The 25,253-nt window shown below is 38.8% G+C and overlaps 1 protein-coding gene and 1 pseudogene across 10 annotated transcripts in view; one reads left to right on the top strand and one right to left on the bottom strand.

Annotated features, from left to right (window-relative positions):
* Positions 1-25,253, top strand: part of RBMS3 (RNA binding motif single stranded interacting protein 3) — an 820,638-nt gene that overhangs the window by 548,070 nt on the left and 247,315 nt on the right. The gene's annotated exons all lie outside the window — the stretch shown is intronic.
* Positions 2,551-2,651, bottom strand: LOC120868499 (annotated as a pseudogene).

Raw genomic sequence — 25,253 nt, 5'->3', positions numbered from 1 at the left:
CTCTCCAGCATTTATTGCTTGCAGACTTTTGGATCTCTGCCATTCTGACTGGTGTGAAATGGTACCTCATTGTGGTTTTGATTTGCATTTCTCTGATAATGAGTGATGTTGAGCATCTTTTCATGTGTTTGTTAGCCATCTGTATGTCTTCTTTGGAGAAATGTCTATTTAGTTCTTTGGCCCATTTTTTGATTGGATCATTTATTTTTCTGGAATTGAGCTGCAGGAGTTGCTTGTATATTTTTCAGATTAGTTTTTTGTCAGTTGCTTCATTTGCTATTATTTTCTCCCATTCTGAAGGCTGTGTTTTCACCTTGCTGATAGTTTCCTTTGTTGTGCAGAAGCTTTTAATTTTAATTAGATCCCATTTGTTTATTTTTGTTTTTATTTCCAGTATTCTGGGAGGTGGATCATAGAGGATCCTGCTGTGATGTATGTCGGAGAGTGTTTTGCCTATGTTCTCCTTTAGGAGTTTTATAGTTTCAGGTCTTATGTTTAGATCTTTAATCCATTTTGAGTTTATTTTTGTGAATGGTGTTAGAAAGTGATCTAGTTTCATTCTTTTACAAGTGGTTGACCAGTTTTCCCAGCACCACTTGTTAAAGAGATTGTCTTTAACCCATTGTATATTCTTGCCTCCTTTGTCAAAGATAAGGTGTTCATAGGTATGTGGATTTATCTCTAGGCTATCTATTTTGTTCCATTGATCTTTATTTCTGTCTTTGTGCCAGTACCATACTGTCTTGACTGTGACTTTGTAGTAGAGCCTGAAGTCAGGCAGGTTGATTCCTCCAGTCCCATTCTTCTTTCTCAAGATTGCTTTGGCTATTCGAGGTTTTTTGTATTTCCATACAAATTGTGAAATTATTTGTTCTAGTTCTGTGAAAAATACCACTGGTAGCTGGATAGGGATTGCATTGACTGTAGATTGCTTTGGGTAGTATACTCATTTTCACTATATTGATTCTTCCAATCCATGAACATGGCATATTTCTCCATCTATTAGTGTCCTCTTTGATTTCTTTCAACAGTGTTTTATAACTTTCTATACATAGGTCTTTAGTTTCTTTAGGTAGATATATTCCTAAGTATTTTATTCTTTTCATTGCAATGGTGAATGGAATTGTTTCCTTAATTTCTTTTTCTACTTTCTCATTATTAGTGTATAGGAATGTAAGGGATTTCTGTGTGTCGATTTTATATCCTGCTGCTGCTGCTGCTGCTAAGTCACTTCAGTCGTGTCCAACTCTGTGTGACCCCATTGACGGCAGCCCACCAGGCTCCCCTGTCCCTGGGATTCTCCAGGCAAGAACACTGGAGTGGGTTGCCATTTCCTTCTCCAATGCATGAACGTAAAAAGTGAAAGTGAAGTCGCCCAGTTGTGTCCAACTCCCAGCAACCCTATGGACTGCAGCCCACCAGGCTCCTCTACCCATGGGATTTTTCAGGCAAGAGTACTGGAGTAGGGTGCCATTGCCATCTGGCAACTTTACTGTATTCATTGATTAGCTCTAGTAATTATCTGGTGGAGTCTTTAGGGTTTTTTATGTAGAGGATCATGTCATCTGCAAACAGTGAGAGTTTTACTTCTTCTTTTCCAATTTGGATTCCTTTTATTTCTTTTCTGCTCTGATTGCTGTGGCCAAAACTTCCAGAACTATGTTGAATAGTAGCAGTGAAAGTGGGCACCCTTGTCTTGTTCCTGACTTTAGAGGAAATGCTTTCAATTTTTCACCATTGAGGATAATGTTTGCTGTGGGTTTGTCATACATAGCTTTTATTCTGTTGAGGTATGTTCCTTCTATTCCTGATTTCTGGAGAGTTTTAATCATAAATGGATGTTGAATTTTGTCAAAGGCCTTCTCTGCATCTATTGAGATAATCATATGGCTTTTATTTTTCAATTTGTTAATGTGGTGAATTACATTGATTGATTTGTGGATATTGAAGAATCCTTGCATCCCTGGGATAAAGCCCACTTGGTCATGGTGTATGATCTTTTTAATGTGTTGTTGGTAGGTAGTTTTATTCCTAAATTTTTAAGGAATCTCCATACTGTCTTCCATAGTGGTTGTTTCAATTTATTTTCTCACCAACAGTTCAAGAGGGTTCCCTTTCCTCCACACCCTCTCCAGTATTTAGTTTGTGGATTTTTTTTGATGATGGCCATTCTGACAAGTGTGAGGTGATATCTCCTGTAGTTTTGATTTGCATTTCTCTAATAATAAGTGATGTTGAGCATCTTTCCATGTATTTATTAGCCATCTGTTTGTCTTTGGAGAAATGTCTGTTTAGGTCTTTTGGCCAGTTTTTGATTGAATTGCTTGTTTTTCTGATGTTGAGTTGTATGAGCTGCTTGTATAGTTTGGAAATTAATCCTTTTCAGTTGTTTCATTTGCCATTATTTTCTCCCATTCTTAGGGTTGTCTTTTCACCTTGTTTATAGTGTGCTTTGCTGTGCAAAAGCTTTTATGTTTAATGAGGTCCCACTTATTTGTTTATTTTTATTTCCATTATTCTAGGAGGCGGGTCATAGAGGATCTTACTGTGAACAAGTATGAAATGCTCCATATTTGTCATCCTTGCACAGGGCCATGCTAATCTTCTCTGTATCATTTCAGTTTTAGTATATATGCTGTTGAAGTGAGCACTCTAGTTTTTGCTGTAGAGGAAATGGAGTTCTACACATTATTTTTATATTCTTTTCCATTATGGTTTATCCCAAAAGATTGGGTATAGTTCCCTGTGCTATACTGTAGGATCATGTTATTTATCCATCCTAAATGTAATACTTTACATCTACCAACCCCATGCTCCCAGTGCATCCCTCTTTCTCTCCCCTCCCTTTGGCAAGCACAGGTTTGTTCTCTTTTTTTGAGTCTGCTTCTGTTTGGAAGGTACATTCATCTGTGTCATATTTTAGATTCCACATACGAGTGATACCATATAATGTTTGTCTTTCTGTTTCTGACTAACTTCACTAGTATGATCATCTTTAGTTGCATCTGTGTTGCTGCAAATGGCATTATTTTGTTCCTTTTAAAGGCTGAATATGTGTATGTGTGTTTGGATACACACACACCACAGCCTCTTTTTCCATTCATCCATCGGGGAATGTTTAGATTATTTCCATGCCTTGGCTACTATGAATAGTGCTGCTATTAACATAGGAGTGAATACATAGATAATGTTATTTTTGACCTAATGAAGTCAAATATTATTTCAAGCCATCTGTTTCCATAAAATGTGCCCAGAAAATTGTACACTGTAAATCTAAATTCATGCAAATATGTATCTCTTAGCTCTTAACCTTAATACTTGTTTTCAATAATTCCTGTTATTAAAAAAAGATCACTAGTGTTTCAGTTCAGTTCAGTTGCTCAGTCGTGTCCGATTCTTTGTGACCCCATGAATCGCAGCACACCAGGCCTCCCTGTCCATCACCAGCTCCCGGAGTTCACTCAGACTCACGTCCATCAAGTGGGTGATGCCATCCAGCCATCTCATCCTCTGTCGTCCCCTTCTCCTCCTTTCCCCAATCCCTCCCAGCATCAGAGTCTTATCCAATGAATCAACTCTTTGCATGAGGTGGCCAAAGTACTGGAGTTTCAGCTAAAGCTCAAGCATCATTCCTTCCAAAGAAATCCCAGGGCTGATCTCTTTCAGAATGGACTGGTTGGATCTCCTTGCAGTCCAAGGGACTCTCAGGAGTCTTCTCCAACACCACAGTTCAAAAGCATCAATTCTTTGGCGCTCAGCCTTCTTCACAGTCCAACTCTCACATCCATACATGACTACTGGAAAAACCATAGCCTTGACTAGATGGACCTTATTTGGCAAAGTAATGTCTCTGCTTTTGAATATGCTATCTAGGTTGGTCATAACTTTTCTTCCAAGGAGTAAGCGTCTTTTAATTTCATGGCTGCAATCACCATCTGCAGTGATTTTGGAGCCCCCCAAAATAAAGTCTGACACTGTTTCTACTGTTTCCCCATCAATTTCCCGTGAAGTGATGGGACCAGATGCCATGATCTTCGTTTTCTGTATGTTGAGGTTTCATTAGTGTTTAGAAGGGCTCAAAGAGTTTATAAAGCTGGTATCACCCCTGAGTTTTAGGTGATTAAATCTAAAGCATATAGGATGCCCTATTCTGATTGAATAAAGAGTGTCCTAAATCTCTGAATAGCTGAGTGCCATAAGAAAGCTTAGGCTTGTGACACAAAGTAAAAGTTCAGGGAGATAATTATCGACATTTATTAAGTGTTAATCCAATAGACAGTTGTCCCTTGAGGGTTGCAACACTACGCCTTCTCCCAGTTGAAAATCCTTGTATAACTTTTTTGTTCTCTCTGTCTGTTAATTCCTTCTATCTGCAGTTCTATATCCATGGATTTAATCAGCCTTAGATCATGTAGTAGGTGCTTTTTGCATGCATGGTCAGTCATGTCTGACTCTTTGTAACCCCATGGACTCTAGCCTGTCAGGCTCACTGTCCATGGGATTATCCTAGCAAGAACACTGGAGTGAATTGCCATTTCCTGCTCCAGAGGACCTCTCTACTGCAGGGATCAAACCCATGTCACCTGTGGTTCAGCCTTGGCAGGCAGATTCTTTACCACTGAGCCACTATGTAGCTCTGTGTAGCAGGACAGTATTTCAATTTATAATTAAAAGATTCTAAGTGGACCTTTCTGGTTCAGACTTATATTGTTCAAGCATCAACTGTATATTTTTATTATTCAATTGATTAAATTCTTATTGATTTGAGTGTTTCTTATTATTCATGGAATTAAAATATTTTTAAGCATTTAAAAAATGTATCTGTCCATTGAAGATGTATTACTACTATAGCAAGCAGCAAGATCAGGTGGCTGTAAATAGGGCCATTTTCTCTTGAACTGTGAGTGCAACTTATTTTGGAATAGAGGTTGGTGAAACAGTTGTACTGGTTGAGTCATTGAAACACCTAAAGTAAAAGACTCAACAATTTGATTTCTGACTGTTTGGTGGTAGAGCAGATGTTAATCTCCCTGGGTGCTTACCTGACTTCCATCAGTCAGCACCTACATCTCTTTCTAGATGGCTTGCCCTCAGACTGGGCCAGGGGGAAGGAGGGCTGGTTTCCTGATGCACAGCCAAAGTTAGAGGATCTAGGAAAACACTTCCCCCTGGTGGGGGCAGATGGAAAACAATGATTGGCAGGTGTTGGGTTGTCTGCATCCCAGTTCTTTTGCTCCTGATGAGAACACTTGGTGTAACCTATACTATCTCCAAAGTTTCACTGACTTCCCTAGAGACAAACGTGCTACCCACTCTAAGTCGTGTAGCAATTGTTAAGAGTTAACAGGTTTCTCTGGAAAAAGCAAAGACAGTTTGACTATGGGAAAGACCTTTGTAGTGGTGGATAGAATTGCAATCCTGTGTCCTACTTGTGAACACATCACTGGTTGGTTAACAGGATGCAGCCAATCTTACTTGTTTTCATAAAGATACGTCCTAAAGAATCAAAACTGTACCAATATTTAAGATAATGGGGTTATAATTCAAACATTCTTAACAAAGCACAAAAGTATAGGAATGAAATATTGAAACTAACATTTTTCTGAGCAATCACTTTAACATAGTGTAGCGTATTTGAACCAAATGGTGGTCCAGAGACCTGTGGGGTCCCTGACATTCTTCCCCTTTCTGGTGGTCTGTGAGGTCAATGTATTTTCATAATATGGGCTTATTATTTGCCTTTTTCAGTCTGATTCTCTCCTGAGTGTAGAGTTGAATTTCCCAGAGGCTACATGATGTATGATACAGCAACAGATTGAACGCAGAAGCAGATACAAGAATCTGTCTTTTATTAAGCCCCAAATTACAGAGATTTGCACAAATATAAAACAAGGCCACTCTTGTGCTTATTTATTTTGTTTTTGAAATTTTTATAAAAAATATACCATCTTTGACATCAAGTGATGTCTTTAAAAAAATACTATTGGAGTATAACTGATTTACAATGTACTAGTTTCAGGTATACAGCAAAGTGAATCAGTTATACATACACATTTACTCCTTTTTTTAGCCTCTTTTCCCACATAGACCATTACAGAGTATTGAGTAGAGTTCCCTATGCTATAGTGCAGGTCCTTATTAGTTATCTATTTTATATATAGTAGTGTGTATATGTTGATTGCAATCACCCAGTTTATCCCTCCTCATTCCCTTTTCTCCTGGAAACCATGGGTTTCTTTTCTAAATCTGTATTTTAAAATTAGTTATTAAGGAAGCATCTAAAATTTTGGATTTTTAAATGGTAAATAGTTTTAACCTATGTAAACGAAAGTTCTTTGCATTCTTATTACTTGTTAAGAGTATAAAGAGGTCCTGACGCAAACATGGAAACAGTTAACAAATAAAACAATGTTCCTGATTTAGATTAAAACTCAAAATTCACATTTTTTCATCTTCTCATAATTAGAAAAGACTAAAGGGGATAGCCACAATAAAGACGAACCTTAAAATGTCCTCTCATTTTTCTGATCTTAGGTAGAAAAATTGAATGTGTTCTAGAAGCTAGTTTAAGGGGAATGATTAAGGAATGCATTTCTATTAAAGAACATACACTACCATACTTTGGAAGCAAGCACATAGATTCCTTATGGTATAGTGGGTATTTTGCATTCTCAAATGCAGAGGCAATGGTTATGCTTCTAAACACATGCTTTATCTTTTTATTAGCAAATAGTATATTGTTTGAGTATATAGATGCTTTGTCAAAACATAGTGCATACACAGTGTATGTGGTGTGCGGGGTTTCTGGGAATGGAACTGTGTGGTTTGTGAGTGGCATGTGAGTCTGTCAGAACTTGGGGACAGTTTAAAGATAATAGTGAAAAGCCAGGAGGGTAGCCATGGCTGTGTCATCAGTTCATTTCAGTTGCTCAGTCCAATTCATTGCAGCACCATGGACTGCAGCTCGTCAGGCCTCCCTGTCAGTCACCAACTCCCAGAGCTTGCTTGAACTCACGTCCATTGAGTCAGTGATGCCATCCAACCATCTCATCCTCTGTTGTCCCCTTCTTCTCACTCCTTCAATCTTTCCCAGCATCAGGGTCTTTTCCAATGAGTCAGTTCTTCGCATCAGGTGCCCAGTGTATTGGAGTTTCAGCTTCAGAATCAGTCCTTCCAATGAATATTAAGGACTGATCTCCTTTAGGATTGACTGGTTGGATCTCCTTGCAGACCAAGGGACTCTCAAGAGTCTTCTCCAACACCACAGTTGTAAAGCATCAATTCTTTGGTGCTCAGCTCTCTTTATAGTCCAACCCTCAAATCCGTACATGACCACTGGAAAAACCATAGCTTTGACTAGGTAGACCTTTGTTGGCAAAGTAATGTCTTTGCTTTTTAATATGCTGTCTAGGTTGGTCATAGCTTTTCTTCCAAAGATCAAGCAGATTTCATGGCTGCAGTCATCATCTGCAGTGAGTTTAGAGCCCCCAAAAATAAAGTTTCTCACTATTTCCATTGTTTCCCCGTCTATTTGCCATGAAGTGATGGGACCAGATGCCATGATCTTAATTTTCTGAATCTTTAGTTTTAAGCCAACTTTTTCACTCTCTTTTTTCAACTTCATCAAGAAGCTCTTTATTTCTTCTCTTTCTGCCACAGGGTGGTGTCACCTGTGTATCTTAGGTTCTTGATATTTCTCCTGGCAATCTTGGTTCCAGGTTGTGCTTCCTCCAGCCCAGTGTTTCTCATGATGTACTCTGCATATAAGTTAAATAAGCAGGGTGACAATATACAGCCTTGAAATACTTCTTTTCCTATTTGAAATCAGTCTGTTGTTCCATGTCCAGTTCTAACTGTTGCTTTCTGACCTGCATACAGATTTCTCAAGAGGCAGGTGAGGTGGTCTGGTATTCCCATCTCTTGAAGAATTTTCCACTGTTTTTCATGATCCACACAGTCAAAGGCTTTGGTTTAATCAGTAAAGCAAAAGTAGATGTTTTTCTGGAACACTCTCGCTTTTTCTACAATCCAGCAGATGTTGGCAATTTGATCTCTGGTTCCTCTGCCTTTTCTAAATCCAGCTTGAACATCTGGAAGTTCATGGTTCATGTGCTTTTGAAGCCTGGCTTGGAGAATTTTGAGCATTACTTCGCTGGCGTGTGAAATGAGTGCAATTGTGCAGTAGCTTGAGCATTCTTTGGCACTGCCTTCTTTGGGAGCCCTGTTATCATCATAAGCACTGTCCTGTGCCCTTCTTTTGGTCTCTGCTGATTCCACATAGTGCTTTTCTCCTAATTGTACTATACTTCAGTGTTCTACTCACCTTGTAGAATGCATCTTACAGATTTATAGGTTTGCTAGTTGGCGTAAATCGTCACACTAATATAATAATAATAAATAATATCATCTATCAATAACTAATTGAATACTACACACTATTAAGTTTCACATATTTTTTTTAATTTTCACAGATGGTAAAGTTTCCTGTTCTGGAGTCCCCAAATCATGATTCTTTTAAGCTTATTGCCTCTTAACCTAATATGAAAAATCTCTAAGGAAATACTTACCTGTTAGGCTTAATAAATGAGTATGATTTTAACCCAATGAATTCATGTAAGAGTTATAACAACTTAAGATGTTATGTCTCCTTTAATTTATTTTGAAAAGACGCAACTTACTATTTTCTACATCCTTTCACAGCCTAAGCACTTTTCTCATCCCAGGGACAGTGTTATGCCTTTTGTTGCCCTTAGCATGGTGAATCTTCCTTGGTAGCTCAGTTGGTAAAGAATCCGCCTGAAATGTGGGAGACCCTGATTCAATTCATGGGATGGGAAGATCCACTGGAAAAGAGATAGGCTACCCATCCCAGTATTCTTGCATTTCCCTGGTGGCTCAGCTGCTGAAGAATCTACCTGCAATGAGGGAGACCTGGGTTCAATCCCTGGGATGGGAAGAGCCCCTGGAGAAGGGAAAGGCTACCCACTCCAGTATTCTCACCTGGAGATTCCATGAACTGTGTAGTCCATGGGGTCGCAAACAGTTGGACATGACTCATCAACTTTCACTTTCACTTTAAGATGGTGAAGAAAAGAACAATGTCCATTTGCTTTATGTTGTGCTTTCTATGAGAGTCCACCGGAGGGTATGCTTCTTTGCCTCTGTGAACTTAACGGGCTAGAGAGCATAGTCTATAGAGAAAACTATCTTCTCCCTAATTGGTCTTGGTTTGAGTTTTGGTTCTGTCTCTTGTTACTTTTCAACATAGGCAAGTTATTTAGTCTCTTTCTGGCTTCATCAAGGAACCCAATGAGTCCATTCAGTTCAGTTCAGTCACTCAGTCGTGTCCGACTCTTTGTGACCCCATGAATCACAGCACGCCAGGCCTCCCTGTCCATCACCATCTCCTGGAGCTCACCCAGACTCACGTCCATCGAGTCCGTGATACCATCCAGCCATCTCATCCTCTGTCGTCCCCTTCTCCTCCTTTCCCCAATCCCTCCCAGCATCAGAGTCTTTTCCAATGAGTCAACTCTTCGCATGAGGTGGCCAAAGTACTGGAGCTTCAGCTTCAGCATCATTCCTTCCAAAGAAATCCCAGGGTTGATCTCCTTCAGAATGGACTGGTTGGATCTCCTTGCAGTCCAAGTCACTCTCAAGAGTCTTCTCCAACACCACAGTTCAAACGCATCAATTCTTCGGTGTTCAGCCTTCTTCACAGTCCAACTCTCACATCCATACATGACCACAGGAAAAACCATAGCCTTGACTAGATGGACCTTAGTCGGCAAAGTAATGTCTCTGCTTTTGAATATACTATCTAGGTTGGTCATAACTTTTCTTCCAAGGAGTAAGCGTCTTTTAATTTCATGGCTGCAGTCAGAAGTTGCAATGATTTTGGAGCCCCCCAAAATAAAGTCTGACACTGTTTCCAATGTTTCCCCATCTATTTCCCATGAAGTGATGGGACCGGATGCCATGATCTTCGTTTTCTGAATGTTGAGCTTTAAGCCAACGTTTTTGCTCTCCTCTTTCACTTTCATCAAGAGGCTTTTAAGCTCCTCTTCACTTTCTGCCATAAGGGTGGTGTCATCTGCATCTCTGAGGTTATTGATATTTCTCCCGGCAATCTTGATTCCAGCTTGTGCTTCTTCCAGTCCAGCGTTTCTCATGATGTACTCTGCATATAAGTTAAATAAGCAGGGTGACAATATACAGCCTTGACGTACTCCTTTTCCTATTTGGAACCAGTCTGTTGTTCCATGTCCAGTTCTAACTCTTGCTTCTTGACCTGCATATAGATCTCTCAAGAGGCAGGTAAGGTGGTCTGGTATTCCCATCTCTTTCAGAATTTTCCACAGTTTCTTGTGATCCACACAGTCAAAGGATTTGGCATAGTCAATAAAGCAGAAATAGATGTTTTTCTGGAACTCTCTTGCTTTTTCCATGATCCAGCGGATGTTGGCGATTTGATCTCTGGTTCCTCTGCCTTTTCTAAAACCAGCTTGAACATCAGGGAGTTCACGGTTCATGTATTGCTGAATCCTGGCTTGGAGAATTTTGAGCATTACTTTACTAGCATGTGAGATGAGTGCAATTGTGTGGTAGTTTGAGCATTCTTTGGCATTGCCCCTCTTTGGGATTGGAATGAAAACTGACCTTTTCCAGTTCTGTGGCCACTGCTGAGTTTTCTGTTTGCTGGCATATTGAATGCAGCACTTTCACAGCATCATCTTTCAGGATTTGAAATAGCTCAACTGGAATTCCATCACCTCCACTAGCTTTGTTCATAGTGATGCTTTCTAAGGCCCACTTAACTTCACATTCCAAGATGTCTCACTCTAGATTAGTGATCACATCATCATGATTATCTGGGTCGTGAGGATCTTGTTTGTACAGTTCTTCCGTGTATTCTTGCCACCTCTTCTTAATATCTTCTGCTTCTGTTAGGTCCAGACCATTTCTGTCCTTTATCGAGCCCATCTTTGCATGAAATGTTCCCTTGGTATCTCTAATCTTCTTGAAGAGAACTCTATTCTTCCTATTCTGTTGTTTTCCTCTATTTCTTTGCATTGATCGTTGAAGAAGGCTTTCTCATCTCTTCTTGCTATTCTTTGGAACTCTGCATTCAGATGCTTATATCTTTCCTTTTCTCCTTTGCTTTTCGCCTGTCTTGTTTTCACAGCTATTGGTAAGGCCTCCCCAGACAGCCATTTTGCTTTTTTGCATTTCTTTTCCATGGGGATGGTCTTGATCCCTGTCTCCTGTACAATGTCACGAACCTCATTCCATAATTCATCAGTCACTCTATCAGATTTAGGCCCTTAAATCTATTTCTCACTTCCACTGTATAATCATAGGGATTTGATTTAGGTCATACCTGAGGGCTTCATCAAGGAACCTAATGAGTCCATTAGATGAGTCCATTAGATGTTTATAATGCCTTCTTTACAGGAATCTTGCACAGATTTTGTACAGTTCCACAAAAGTGTTGGTAGGAAAAGGTAGATAATACTATTATAACTAGCATTTGTTTGCATCATAAGAATCATTTCATCAACATCCAGCCTCTAGGCTGGAAATACAATTTCACGTTTGAAATCTATAAAGTACCATCATTGATGGACTTATCTAGTACATGGACTTGTAAGATATACCTCCCTTATAGTGAGGTTAAGACCACTCTTCAATTTCCAAGCTTTTCACATTGTTGCCATATCTCATTCTAGAATGGCCTCCAGTTAATGAAGTATCTTAGCTGGAGCTCAACAGTTTTCTGGCAGGGTTAGAAAGAGTAGCACAGCAGATAGATGTTTACCCGAAATGTGCTGTAGTGGCTCTCAAATTCATAAATCCTAGTCACAATTCTGATTGGACCAAGATAGCTATCTTCATGCAGGCAGTCATTATTTTAGGTAAAACAACTACAAAAGCATGAAGGATTTCGAACTTCTTGTAGTGATTTCATGACATATCTTTGCACCTCCAGTTCACAGATCCTAGGGTCCCTTGCTACCTTCATTTCCCAAAGAAATATTGCTCAAATATAGATGTAGCATTTTTCATGCAGATTTTTCTGATCTTCAATTTCTCTTCTCTTAACTTTCCCTGCAGTTCATCAAATCATTTTATTCTGTATTGAGTCTCTATTTGTGACATGTGAGGCCTTGGGACTTACCTTTTCCCACTGGATGGCAGAATTATGCCTTTTTTAATCCTTATATCTCCTCCAGTACCAGCATTTAAACATAGGAAATGTTTAATATAGATACACTGAATTGAATTTTAAAACATTGAGCCCACTGTCTGTGGTTTCTCAACCACACTGTGTCTTAATACATTCAATCAATAAATAGTTATAAAGTGAAAGTAGAAACCAACTATGATTTCAATACAGAAATATTTTATATACTGTGTTCCTCTTTGTAAATTTTAAAAAGCTTTCTTTGGATAAAAGTCAGTGTTCAAAACAGCATGTATCGTTTTCTTTTTCATAAATTTTGTATTATCTCTCGATTCTACCTCATGCTTTCCATTGCTCCTATCTCCAGATTGTTTTTTAAGTAATGGGTTATGAAAATTAAAAGAAGCAAAAATAATACAAAATACAAAATGTGTTAGAATACCACACATCCTGTTGGTTGTTACAATTGATTAATCCCACAACTAGCAATTAGACCTGTTGTCTTTCACTTACACAGTTCGAGCCCTGGCAAAGGTTTCTTTCTTTGTGAAGTTCTGCAGGTTCTGTCTTTGTCCTGCATGGGAGCTGCAGGGCCTGTGCCATCAGCAGAATGAACTCATTAACCTTTCCATTGATTTGAACTGCAATTTAAATAAATATTTATGCCTTTTCTCCCTGATGGCTGAGTGAAGTCCTTTATCAATAGCACCAAGAGCTTCTCCCGTTGACTTCTCATACCTGTTCCTTCAGAAAATTTTTATCAAGCTGTTTTGTTTACATTGTTAATCTCTTGCTGCCTTAGGTTTGGCACAGAAACACATCCATTCTGGATTTAGTAGATTTATTTTATATTCATTTGGCTTCTGCAGTGAAAGTAATTTTTACCTTTGGGTGTACTATTTTAACTTTAGGATGTAAGCATTTCCAGATTCTGTTTGTCTGTCTGTTTCCTGTCTGCCTGTGGAGTGTATCTCTGGTTACTCTTTGTATATGACTACTTCAGATTCACTTTTTGACACCAGTATCTCCTAAAAGATACAGTTAGAGGACGTAATTACTAATACTATGGAGGTAATCAAACCAATGTATGCATGTATTAAACTGACACTTTGAACACCTAAGCTAAATGTACACATTACGTGTTAATTAAATCTCAGTAAAGCTGGGAGAGTTAGTTAGAGGCAAGAAATGTCTGTGTTCTTATGTCCTCACATTCTATCAGTAAGCCCTTCTTTTCTGGGGAGAATAAAGTAGGGCTTACTGTAAGCTGACCATAGTGCTTAGTACATTATGGATTATTTCATTTTTATTCCCAAAGTGCCCTTAGTGGAAAAGCACTGTTCCGTTTTGCAGATGAGGAGGCTGAGAGTTATAGAATGTATGGAAATTGCTCAGACACGTAGTAAGTGGGCTGACTGATTGCAGGATTTAGTTCTGCCACTTCCTAGATATGTGATTTTGGGAAAATGACTTAACTTCTCTGTGACTCAATTCTCAGAGGCAAAATGGGGATAATCATAGTTCCTTTGTGTACTATCATTACAAAGTGGCTGTGGACTAAATAAGTTGTACTATGCAGAGTCTGTGGGATGTTGCTGGTATATGTAAGTACTCTTTAGGTGTAGGTAGTTATACTAAGTCATAATTTTTTGTTGTTGGAAAATACTCTAGGAGAGAAAATCAGAAGGAAATCTCATAACTCTTCCTCTACATATGCTTTCCCTCCATTCCCAGCTTGGAGGACCATGTTTCTTCTTTATTTGCTAAATAAGATGAGTATTCTCTATTGGCTTAAGTGTGTCATACCTTTAGTACATTTGCAGCCTTCCTGTTTGAGATGCAGTTGCTCACTTCAATACTTATTCTAGCTTTTGGAAGAATAGAAATATTTGGCCACCACTTTCAGTAAACCGTATACTTTGTTTTTTATTTACATGCATGCTAAGTCACTTCAGTCCTGTCCGACTCTTTGTGACCCTGTGGCCTATAGCCCACCAGGCTCCTCTCTCCATGGGATTCTCCAGGCAAGAATACTGGAGTGGGTTACCATGCCCTTCTCCAGGGGCTCTTCCCAACCCAAGGATCGAAACTGCATCTTGTCTATTCGCAGGCAGGTTCTTTACCACTAGCGGCACCTGGGATTAGTATATATAAGCAGCAGGGCTGCCCAGATGGTGCAAGTGGTAAAGAATCCCCATGCCAATGCAGGAGACATAAGAGACACAGGTTCAATCCTTGCGTTGGGAAGATCCCCTGGAGTAAAAATGGGCTCGCAAAGAGTCAGACATGACTGAACATCTGAGCACATCATAAGTGCTTCTCTTGTTGTAAAGGAAAGGTAGCATGTTTATAGAAACTTCCTTTAGAGAAACCATCTTTCTTCAAACACTACCCTGTAGAATGACTTTCTTTTAATTTTTGCTGTTATGAGTTGCATATAAAGATCTGGGTCCAGAAGAAAAGGCAGTTTGCTAAAAAGCCTCAATTAGAGGAATTACAGATTTGGTTTTTTTCTCCTTCTGTCTGGTATCCGCCCACTGAATGGTCTAAAGAAGCCATGGAAACTTAGTGAGATTTGATAATGTTTTTTGTTCCTTGCATTCCTGAGATACCGAAGTTGTCTTGCTCTGAGAACTTCTTTTAGGCTGAAAAGTACCACTTAGAAAAGCAGTTGCTACAGGTACCTAATTTAAAGAACTGACTTGAGTTCCTTTTGTGGTTACAAAGGGGTTCAGTTCAGTTCAGTTCAGTTCAGTCACTCAGTCGTGTCTGACTCTTTGTGACCCCATGAATTGCAGCACACCAGGCCTCCCTGTCCATCACCATCTCCCGGAGTTCACTCAGACTCACGTCCATTGAGTCCGTGATGCCATCCAGCCATCTCATCCTCAGTCGTCCCCTTCTCCTCCTGCCCCCAATCCCTCCCAGCATCAGAGTCTTTTCCAATGAGTCAACTCTTTGCATAAGGTGGCCAAAGTACTGGAGCTTCAGCTTTAGCATCATTCCTCCCAAAGAAATCCCAGGGCTGATCTCCTTCAGAATGGACTGGTTGGATCTCCTTGCAGTCCAAGGCACTCTCAAGAGTCTTCTCCAACACCACAGTTCAAACGCATCAATTCTTCAGCGCTCAGCCTTCTTCACAGTCCAACTCTCACATCCATACATGACTACTGGAAAAACCATAGCCTTGACTAGACGGACCTTAGTCGGCAAAGTAATGTCTCTGCTTTTGAATATACTATCTAGGTTGGTCATAACTTTTCTTCCAAGGAGTAAGCGTCTTTTAATTTCATGGCTGCAGTCACCATCTGCAGTGATTTGGGAGCCCCAAAAAATAAAGTCTGACACTGTTTCTACTGTTTCCCCATCTATTTCCCATGAAGTGATGGGACCGGATGCCATGATCTTCGTTTTCTGAATGTTGAGCTGTAAGCCAACTTTCTCGCTCTCCTCTTTCACTTTCATCAAGAGACTTTTTAGCTCCTCTTCACTTTCTGCCATAAGGGTGTGTCATCTGCTCTGAAAATCATAAAAGAATATCTACTGTAGTGAAAAACATTTCTGCAATCCTAGATTAAGGCCAAAGATAGCAAAATCTCAATGACATGGTAGACAATCTGTGTAGTTCTGTGACTGGAGGCACAAAAGATGGCAGACTCTAAGCTTTGGTTTCTGCTGCTGCTTTTTACTCAGTCAGTTGTGTCTGACTGTTTTGCGACCCTATGGACTGTAACGTTCCTCTCTATGTGAGATTTCCCAGGCAAGAATACTCACAGGGGCTCAGTATCAATCTAGAGGGATGGGATGGGGTGGGAGATGGGAGGGAGGTTCAAAATGGAGGGGACATATGTATCGCTATGGCTGATTCATGTTGAAGTTTGATAGAAAACAACAAAATTCTGTAAAGCAATTATCCTTCAGTAAAAAATTAAAAAAAAAAAAAAAAAAAGAGTAGTGGAGTGGGTTGGCATTTCCTTCTCCTGAGGATCTTCCCTGTACAGGGATCAAACCTGTGTCTCCTGTTCAGCAGGCAGATTCTTTAACACTGAGCCACCTGGGAAACCCAAAGCCTGGTTTATCTGATGTTAACTGAAGTCCTTTACACTAGTAGACATTTAATATTTTTTCTTTATTAAGAAAATATTCTTTACTGTAAAGTAGACCCAGGAATATATTTCTGGGGTGAGTGATAAACATACAGCAGAAGAAGAGTAATGAAGGGGCCAGAGCATGGGGTAAGAGAAGGCAATGATCCATTCCACTTGGAGGAGAGATGCCCAGATCAGAGCTTGAGGAATCCTTTGAACTGAGTAGAACTAGAGGGGCTAGTTTGGCCTGTTTTGGCTCAGACTAGGTAATAGGGTTATGTTCCATCTGGTTAGATTTTTAAACCCTGGATTTGGTCAATGTTATTGTTTCAACTGCTTCTATATAAAAATATTAAGTATTTGTCTATCACATTTCTTACAAGTGTTTTGACCTAGTTTGCTGTTTAAGTGTAACTCACATTAAAAAAATAATAATAATAATTTAACATTTAAGTGAAATAAAGTAATCTTCTCCACTATACCTTTTTAAAATTAATTTTTTTTTAAATTGGAGTATAATCTCTTTATAATATTGTGCTAGTTCCCGCTGTACAACAGTAAAATTTATATATATAGATAGATAGATAGATATAGATATATAGATATACAGATATATAGATAGATATAGATATATAGATATATAATAGATATAGATCTATATCTCCCCTCCCTCTTGGACCTGTCTCGCATGCCCCATCCCACCCTCTAGGTCATCACGGAGCACCCGTCTGAGCTCCCTACGCTATACAGCAGTTTCTCATTAGCTATCTGTTTACACATGGTAGTGTGTATGTATCAATCCTATTCTCAATTCATCTGACCCTCTTCTTCCCCCACTGTCTGCATCTTTATTCCTGCCCTATAAATAGGCTCGTCAGTACCATTTTTCTAGATTCCATATATATGCATTAATATATGATATTTGTTTTTCTCTTTCTGACTGACTTCATTCTGTATGAGTCTGGATTTTGGATTTTGAATACACTATGCTATAAAAAAAAAAACTTAAGATGTTAAGAGACTTCATCAACGTTCACTTATGTATCTTTTACTTTTTCTCTGCACTTAACTTGTAGTATATTTGGTATCAACTACATACCAAATTGATTCTTCAACAAGGTATCTCAGCAGTACTTAGAAATTAACCCATCCCTTCACATTATTAGATGTTACTATTCCCTGTATGAGGTTAATTACCTATGACACGTATGCTTACTTTACACAGAGGTCACACCAGCATATGTATCTGACCTTATATTGTATCTCACAGGACTAGTTTCTGCTCTATATCTGACTTCAGCTTTTTATTTTTTATGTTTAGCTATTCTTGCTTCCAGACCTACTTTATTTTTTTCTTTTTTTTAGAATCGACAGGAAGCAACTCTTTTATTCAATAACTGATACTTCTCATCAATGGCACTTTTAATATATCTTCTCATTTACTATCTCCAAATGACATACTATTTGGGTAACTATATCAAGTTACAGAATAATTCCTGAAAACTCTCCTACACTGTCCCTTTGTGGTCAAACTATCCCTTTCCCCTTTGTTCTCTGGAAATCACGACTTTGTTTTTCATCCTCATAGTTTAGCTTTTTGGGGAATGTTAGATAAATAATATCATACAGTGTGAAGTCTTCTGAATCTGCCTTCCTTCTCAGCCTAAGGATTTAGTCGATGCATGCTGCTGAGTGATAATAGTTCACTTCTTGCTAATGCTGAGTGAGCGGTATTTCTTTGAATTGTTGTACCTCATTTTGTTTATTCTCCAGTTGAAAGTCACATCAGTCTTTGAAAACTAGATATGACAAAGTACCCATTTTTGACACCAAACCAGTGTCCTTTATTTATTTAAATTTTTTTTTTAATTTTAGTACTACTAATTGGGAGTGGATCCTAAATTTTGTGTTATACTTGGGTTAATCACTATATATAATTCTTGATTTGCTTATTGTCTCTTAGGAAGCTTAATTTTTAAATAGTAAGCCATTTATTTTCCTGGAAAATTTTAAACTTGACTATGAAGGATTCTTTTTTAACGTACATTTGGTTTGTTATATTTTGAGTTGTTAATGTATGGAAATAGTTGGAACATTCAAAAAAGCTTCACAGTGAAAATAGTTTCTCTTCTTTTCCTGTGGTGATCACCCTAGTTTCCCCCCTTGAAAAACTAATGTCAGCATTTCTTATGTTTCCAGAGGGTGTGCATGAAAATGTACATTTAGATTTTCACTCCAGTGGAGGCAAGTATACACTCTCTTATAATCCTTGATATTTTTCACTGAACAATGAGCCTGAAGGTTGTTCGCAGTACAAGGAAAGTTGTTACACTACTTTTGATGATTGCTTTGTATCCCATTTTAATGATACACATACTTTTAATAAAAATCTTCTAAGTTCCTTACTTATGAATATCTAGGTATTTTTTAATCCTTTTCTGTTACACATAGCACAAAAATTAAAATTGATATTTGTTCCTTTTCACATAAATGCAACCTATAGGAAAAATAAATGCAATCTATAGGAAAAATGTGTGAAGCAGACTTGCTGGGTAAAATATTCTTGCTTACTAGATTTTGATAAATTTTGCCAAATTCTCCTCTTATAGGTTATCCTAAGTCAGACTCACAACAGTCAGTATAAGAAGTTCATTCTCCTGACACCTCAGCTAACATGACAGTTATGAATCTTGTTCTTCTCTAATGTAACAGGTGAAAATTTACCATATTGTAGTCTTAATAAAAGAAATATAAGTGAAGTTTGGGCCTCTTTTTATGTGTTTAGAACTTTGACATTTTCTCTTTTCGAGCAATGGCAACCCACTCCAGTGTTCTTGCCTGGAGAATCCCAGGGATGGGGGAGCCTGGTGGGCTGCCGTCTATGGGGTCGCACAGAGTCGGACACAACTGAAGCGACTTAGCAGCAGCATTCATATTGTCTGTTCAGTTTTCAACTGACCTTCTTATTCATTTGTAGAAGAGAAAGCTGGTGTTTGCATGAAAGAAAACAGGTATTTGTCAGTCACTCACTTTTTGCCTTCATTAATGATGGTTTTTTTTTTTTCATTTCATATTCTTGTAAAATTTTATATATACATACATACTTTTATATATATGTGTGTGCATACATATAAATAAAAGTTTCATTTCATTTTTAAAAATCTGAATATAATTATCTAAAATAGATTTTTGGTATAAAATACAAGAAGGGAGAAACTAGCTTTATTTTTCTTTATTTCCTGATAGTTGTCCCAACACCATTTGTTGAATGATATATTCCTTCTCATTGAATCAAAATGCTACATTTTTTTTTTACTTTATTGTACTTTACAATACTGTATACATTTTTCTTCTAGTCAGTTACCATGAATATTTTTTAAATTTTCTTGGAATATCTATTGTTTTCATGGATCTACCTGTCAAGACAGGTGTTGAGTTATACCTTTAATAATAAGTATTTTCTATGATGTTTTAACACCTGGAAGGGCTTTCCCCATTGCCACCTTGACAGTTTTCTTCTTTTAAATAATATTTGTGAGTTTTTTCCCACAATAACTTTAGAATTCATTTTTTTACTTGTTCCCCTCATATCCTGTACCTCAAATATATGATCATTTTATGATTTGTTCATTTGTAATTTTAAGTGAGACAAACCCATTGTTTTCAAAAGGAGACTTTCAACATGAGGCTTGTTACCAAAGCAAAATTATGACGTCATCTGGCAGCCATACCAAATTATAGCCATGTGTTCCAGAATGGTTTCTTGCTGTGCTAGATGGCGTGACATAAATCACTTCCACTCTATAGGCAATGCTATCCATTTTCTTCATCTTATAATTCAAAATCTTAAAGGCAGAAAGTATTACAGTATCTTATAACTCTGCCCACAAACAAGAAACACCAGCCATGTTGAGATCCTTTTCCAGTTTTTTCAACTGTGAACACATTTTTACTGAAACAAAAGGCTCTCTTCTGCACTGATAATGAGAAAATAGTTCTTAGTCAATATTTCAAACACAGTTAAAAAATCTACTCAGGGGAAAAAATGGTGGAAGAAAAGCAGTATATGAAAGTTAAAATACTGTATCAAAACAAAACATATTAAATAGTTGTGCTGTAAAGGTTAGATCTCATATGTAAAGAATGAAAACACTTGCATTGTGCCACTTATTTCTGAAGTGAGTCTAAAATTTGGCCAGCCACTAGTAGGACTTGTTTCCAATTTACCTTAGTGTAGATGGGAATTATGAATGCATTTTTGTGGACTTTGGCTCTGTAGCTTTCCAAAGAGCGTGATTCATTCCTGAGTAATCTGTAACCCATGCTCCTTGTAGAATCATTAGAAAAGCCTGCCTTGATGATTTTTCATTGAATATCAAAGCTTTCAGAAATGTGCCTCGGGGAATGACCCTCTGCAGATGTAGGAGCATCTCCGAAATGACCCAGGTGTTACCCCCTCCCCTTCAGTCTCTCTGGTATGTCTGGTATTGTGATTTACCAAGTGTCTTACAGGAAGAGATTAAGCCTTCCGGAGAATTACTTAATTTTCAAAAGGACTGCTTTTTGTGTGTGTGTCTGTCCCGTTTTCTTGCTTTTTGTGTCAGTTATGGGGATTTTGAAGTTGAAAATACTGAGCTATTTTAGAGCCTCCATAGTAAAATATTCCCACTTTGATATGGAGTGACATTTCCCCAAATGCATGATCTTTGAGACACAAATTGGATTTACATTTACTTTTCAAAGCTTTTAATTCTTTCTTGGCGGACATCCTCTGACACGGAGCTCCCCAGGTTTTCTGTTTGTTTGTCTCCTCCTTTCAGTGAGTGTGGGAGACTGTCCAGGAAATCAGGGAATCTTCACACCAGCCCTTTGTAGAATATGCACCTTATTCCTCTGCAGCCATGGGTTTGTGAAATTATGTAACATATTCTGCTTTCAGAAGGCCTTTTATTTATTTTTTAAAGCCTCTCATACCTAAGTGGGGTGAGTAGGTGAATAGCATTGATTTCTCTCAAGAAGGGTGTTATGTAAATGCTGCCTGCTAGAATTGCATTTTCATTTCCTGCATTGATCTCATCTTAAAGCCTTGGAGTCAATCCTATTTTGTTGTGTGTATTCCTATTTTCACAGAAATTCCATGTTGCAAAATGAAAGTGAGTGACTAAAGAAATCATGCTTAAATCCTCTTATCCTATCATCTTTGGCTGTCATTTTTTTAATGTCATTTTTTAAAAAATCCAAACAAATAAATGATAAAAGCAACAAATAGTTGTGTAGTTTAGCTGACATCATTATTAAAATAGCTTCTTAGTGGTTTCTTTTCTTTTTTTCTTCCAGAAAATCCATTTTTGGAAGATGGCTTTGAACTAGGCCCAATCTATAAGGACTAGATCTTGTTTATCATTAAGGAAGGAGGATTTTCTTACCTTAGCGATACCATAGTTGTTGTTTAGTAGCTAAGTCATATCCAGCCCTTTTGCTACACCATGGACTGTAGCCCACCAGGCTCCTCTGTCCGTGGAATTTCCCAGGCAAAAATACTGGAGTGGGTTGCCATTTCCTTCTCCAGGGGATCATCTTGACACAGGGATGGAACCTGCGTCCCCTGCGTTGTCAGGCTGATTCTTTACCACTGAGCCACATAGTTGAGCTCATCAATAAATGGCTAGAACTGTCCCCTAGTCCAAAAACTCCCATCTACTCAGCTAGGAGAACCAAGACAGACCTTCCTCTTCTAAGATATCCTGGAGGGTCCACTAATAACCTGTTGGCAGATATACCAGAAAGGACTTCCTTTAACAGAGCTGTGACAGACACATCAGTGCGTTTTGCAGTTATATGTCAATATCTTGGACACATAAATAGGAAACTTGAATTGGCACCAGCATATAATGGCTATTCCTGTACTTAATCCTCACCGATCTATATTTTTTTTCCTATAATGACCAGATTCTACTTTTTTTTAAATTTGAAGATAATGTTATACCTTAATTTCCAAGTTGTTTTAAATCCTGCTGCAGTTTATTGAATCTTTTCAGTTAACCAGAAATATCACTGAGCTCTATCTCTGGTGATCTAAAGTCTAATGACATATTAATGTAAATTTTAGCGTCCAAACCAGAAATCAGTGTTGTATCATCATAGTTCTCTGTTAACCATATAATGCTATGATTTCTCTTTTGCACCTTTGGAATTCTCAATCTAAAAGTATCAGAGGAGTAAAAAGAGGGGAAACAATGGATTTAGAACAATATCCAAACCTTGGTTCCGGGATTCATCCATAATTACCATTCATTTTTCACAGCTTCAGCTCTAGCTATCAAAAAATATGTGCCTGATCCAAATTCCACTTTAGTTTCTAGGGCAGGCATCCCCAGATGAATGTCATATTCCAGCTGAAGCTCTTCTGTTGAAGGGGAGGCCCCTCATACTTTGTCTCCACACTCTTGATATTTACCAAGCTTCCTCACCTCGTCCTCCGCCACCATGTGCTCCTCAGGATAAAAAGGCTGCATGACCTGAACCTGAACCAGCTATCAGAACCCCAGCTCTCCACCTACTAACTGTGTGACTGGGGGGGGGCAAGTGACTTTACCCTTTTGTGCCTCAGTCTCTTCACCTGTATAAGGACAACAATAATAGCACCTACCTCATAGAATTATTAGGGGATTCCCAGGTGGTGCAGTGCTAAAGAACCTGCCTGCAATGCAGGACACATAAGAGATGCCAGTTGGATCCCTGGATTGGTAATATCCCCTGGAGGAAGGCATGGCACCCCACTCCAGCATTCTTGCCTGGAAAATCCCATGCACAGAGGAGCCTGATGGGCTCTAGTCCATAGGGTCACAAAGAATTGGAAATGACTAAAGCAACTTAGCGCATACACACACATAGGATTATTAAGTTAGATGAGGTTACAGATGTAAAGGCCTTAATGGAGAGTCACCTCCCAGTAAGTACTCAGTAAGTATTTGTATAGTAATAATACTTATCAGCACCAACACAAAGAGAGGTCAGTATTATTTATTCACTGTCACCTTGCTTTAACGTATCCTAAACTCTACCACTTAAAGTTTTGGAGTGGAGTGCTAGCAGCCCTAATTACTTTCTGATCTAAGCAAGACAATTAAACAAAACAAACAAACAAAAAACAGGAAAAACATATCTGGTAAAATTGCTTGAGTGAAACTGTGCTGGAGTGTATTCCTTTACTTTAACAAATGTTTACTGAAGCTCTTGGAAATATGGTGGCAACCAAAATAATTATTGGCCCTGAACTCATGAAGCTAATGTCTGAGTGGGAGATAGTTGATAATTAAAGGACCCCCAAATGTGTAATGCTATAAATTAAAAAAAAAAAAAGAACGCAATAAAATAAGATATGACCTATTAGAAAAGACCCTGATGCTTGGAAAGACTGAAGGCAGGAGGAGAAGGGATGACAGAGGATGAGATGGTTAGATGGCATCACTCACTTGAGGGACATGAGTTTGAGCAAGCTTCAGGAGTTGGTGATGGACAGAGAAGCCTGGCGTGCTGCAGTCCATGGGGCTGCAAAGAGCTGGACATGACTGAGCAACTGAACTGAACTGATTTTAGTTCTCAAAAACAAACAAACAATCAAACAACTTTCTGGGTTGACTATTTAATTTGAGACCTGAAATGACCATGGATAGGTAAAGAGTGGGGGTGAGGGGAGCATTACAGGTGGAAGGCACCCATGTGCAAAACCCTGAGGCAGAAGGAGTGGGGTCCGTGCAGCTGCAGGACAACTGATGCCCATGGAGCCCAAGAAGGAGGGAGCAGGGCTTCATCACAGGCTGGGGTCAGCACTGGTCTGATCCCTCGGAGCTGCAAGCCTCCTTAAAGGTCAAGACTGGAGTCTAAGTGCCCTGGGAAGTTTTAAGCGGGGGAGTGACCCAGTCCCATTTATATCTTTTAAAAGTTATACTGATTCTTGTGTAGAAATTGGATTATAGGGGAAAAAAGAATGGGAATTGAGTGACCATTAGAAACTATTGCTGGGCCCAGGAAAGAGCTAAAGATGGCCTGATGGTGGGTAGTAGAGACACTCATCTCCCAGATTATGTTTATTGTTAACAATGTTAATATTGATATTAATTTAATATTATATTTATTGTTAATGTTAATGAACATTTGCGGTTACATTCTGAGGTAGAAAAGACAAGATCTGGTGGGAGGTTCTGTGTTAGTTAGGGGGAAAAGAAGGTGTCCAGAATGACTCTCAGATGACTCTTAGGTTAGTGATGTAAGTAATTACTTCCTCGCAGTGCAGATGTAAACAGATGGCATCCATCATCTGTGAAGGTAGAAAAGATGGAGAATGCTTTCAAAGTTGCTGAAGAGTATTATGTTTGTTTCTGATTGGGAGTCAATATAGATACTTGCTAAAGATAAATCAGAGGATTCCTGTGAAGAACCAGTAAGTGCTCGGTAAAAAGGTAAAACTGTTTACCTGTAAGATTTAGGCTTGGAGCTCAGATCTTTGACGCAGTGCAGAGAAGGGCCTGTTAGCATCAGTGACCCTGCATTCACTGTTGTGTGGTTTGGTAGGGCCCTTTATTGTGTTGGCAGAGGTGAAGGCACCTCATTCGTTGGGAGCACAGTTAATATGAGTGACTGTATTTCAGTGCTGGCCGCACGGCTCTGTGGATTTACAACACAGAGCTGGGAAGAGTAAGGGAAACAGGAGCCTGCAGGGTGATGTTTGAGGACTGACGCTCTCGTCTTCTGCTTCTCTAGACAAGTGTGGGCAAGCACTCCTGCTGTTGGCCTAGCAGCAGCTCCTCTGAGCCACCTGTCGGCACCAGGCACTAAGTCAGGGTGCTGAGGCCTGAACTCACTCAAACTGTCTCTTCCCAGGGAATTTCTGCCAAGTTTTCTCTGAGAAAAGCTTCTGCTTTCACTTGGAAGGAAAATTGTTTTTTAAATCCCTTACAGATACTTTTTGTAAAAAATTG

Source organism: Oryx dammah, unplaced genomic scaffold (assembly GCF_014754425.2).
Source record: "Oryx dammah isolate SB20612 unplaced genomic scaffold, SCBI_Odam_1.1 HiC_scaffold_9, whole genome shotgun sequence".
NCBI lineage: Eukaryota > Metazoa > Chordata > Mammalia > Artiodactyla > Bovidae > Oryx > Oryx dammah.
This window is presented reverse-complemented; position numbering and strand designations above follow the sequence as displayed.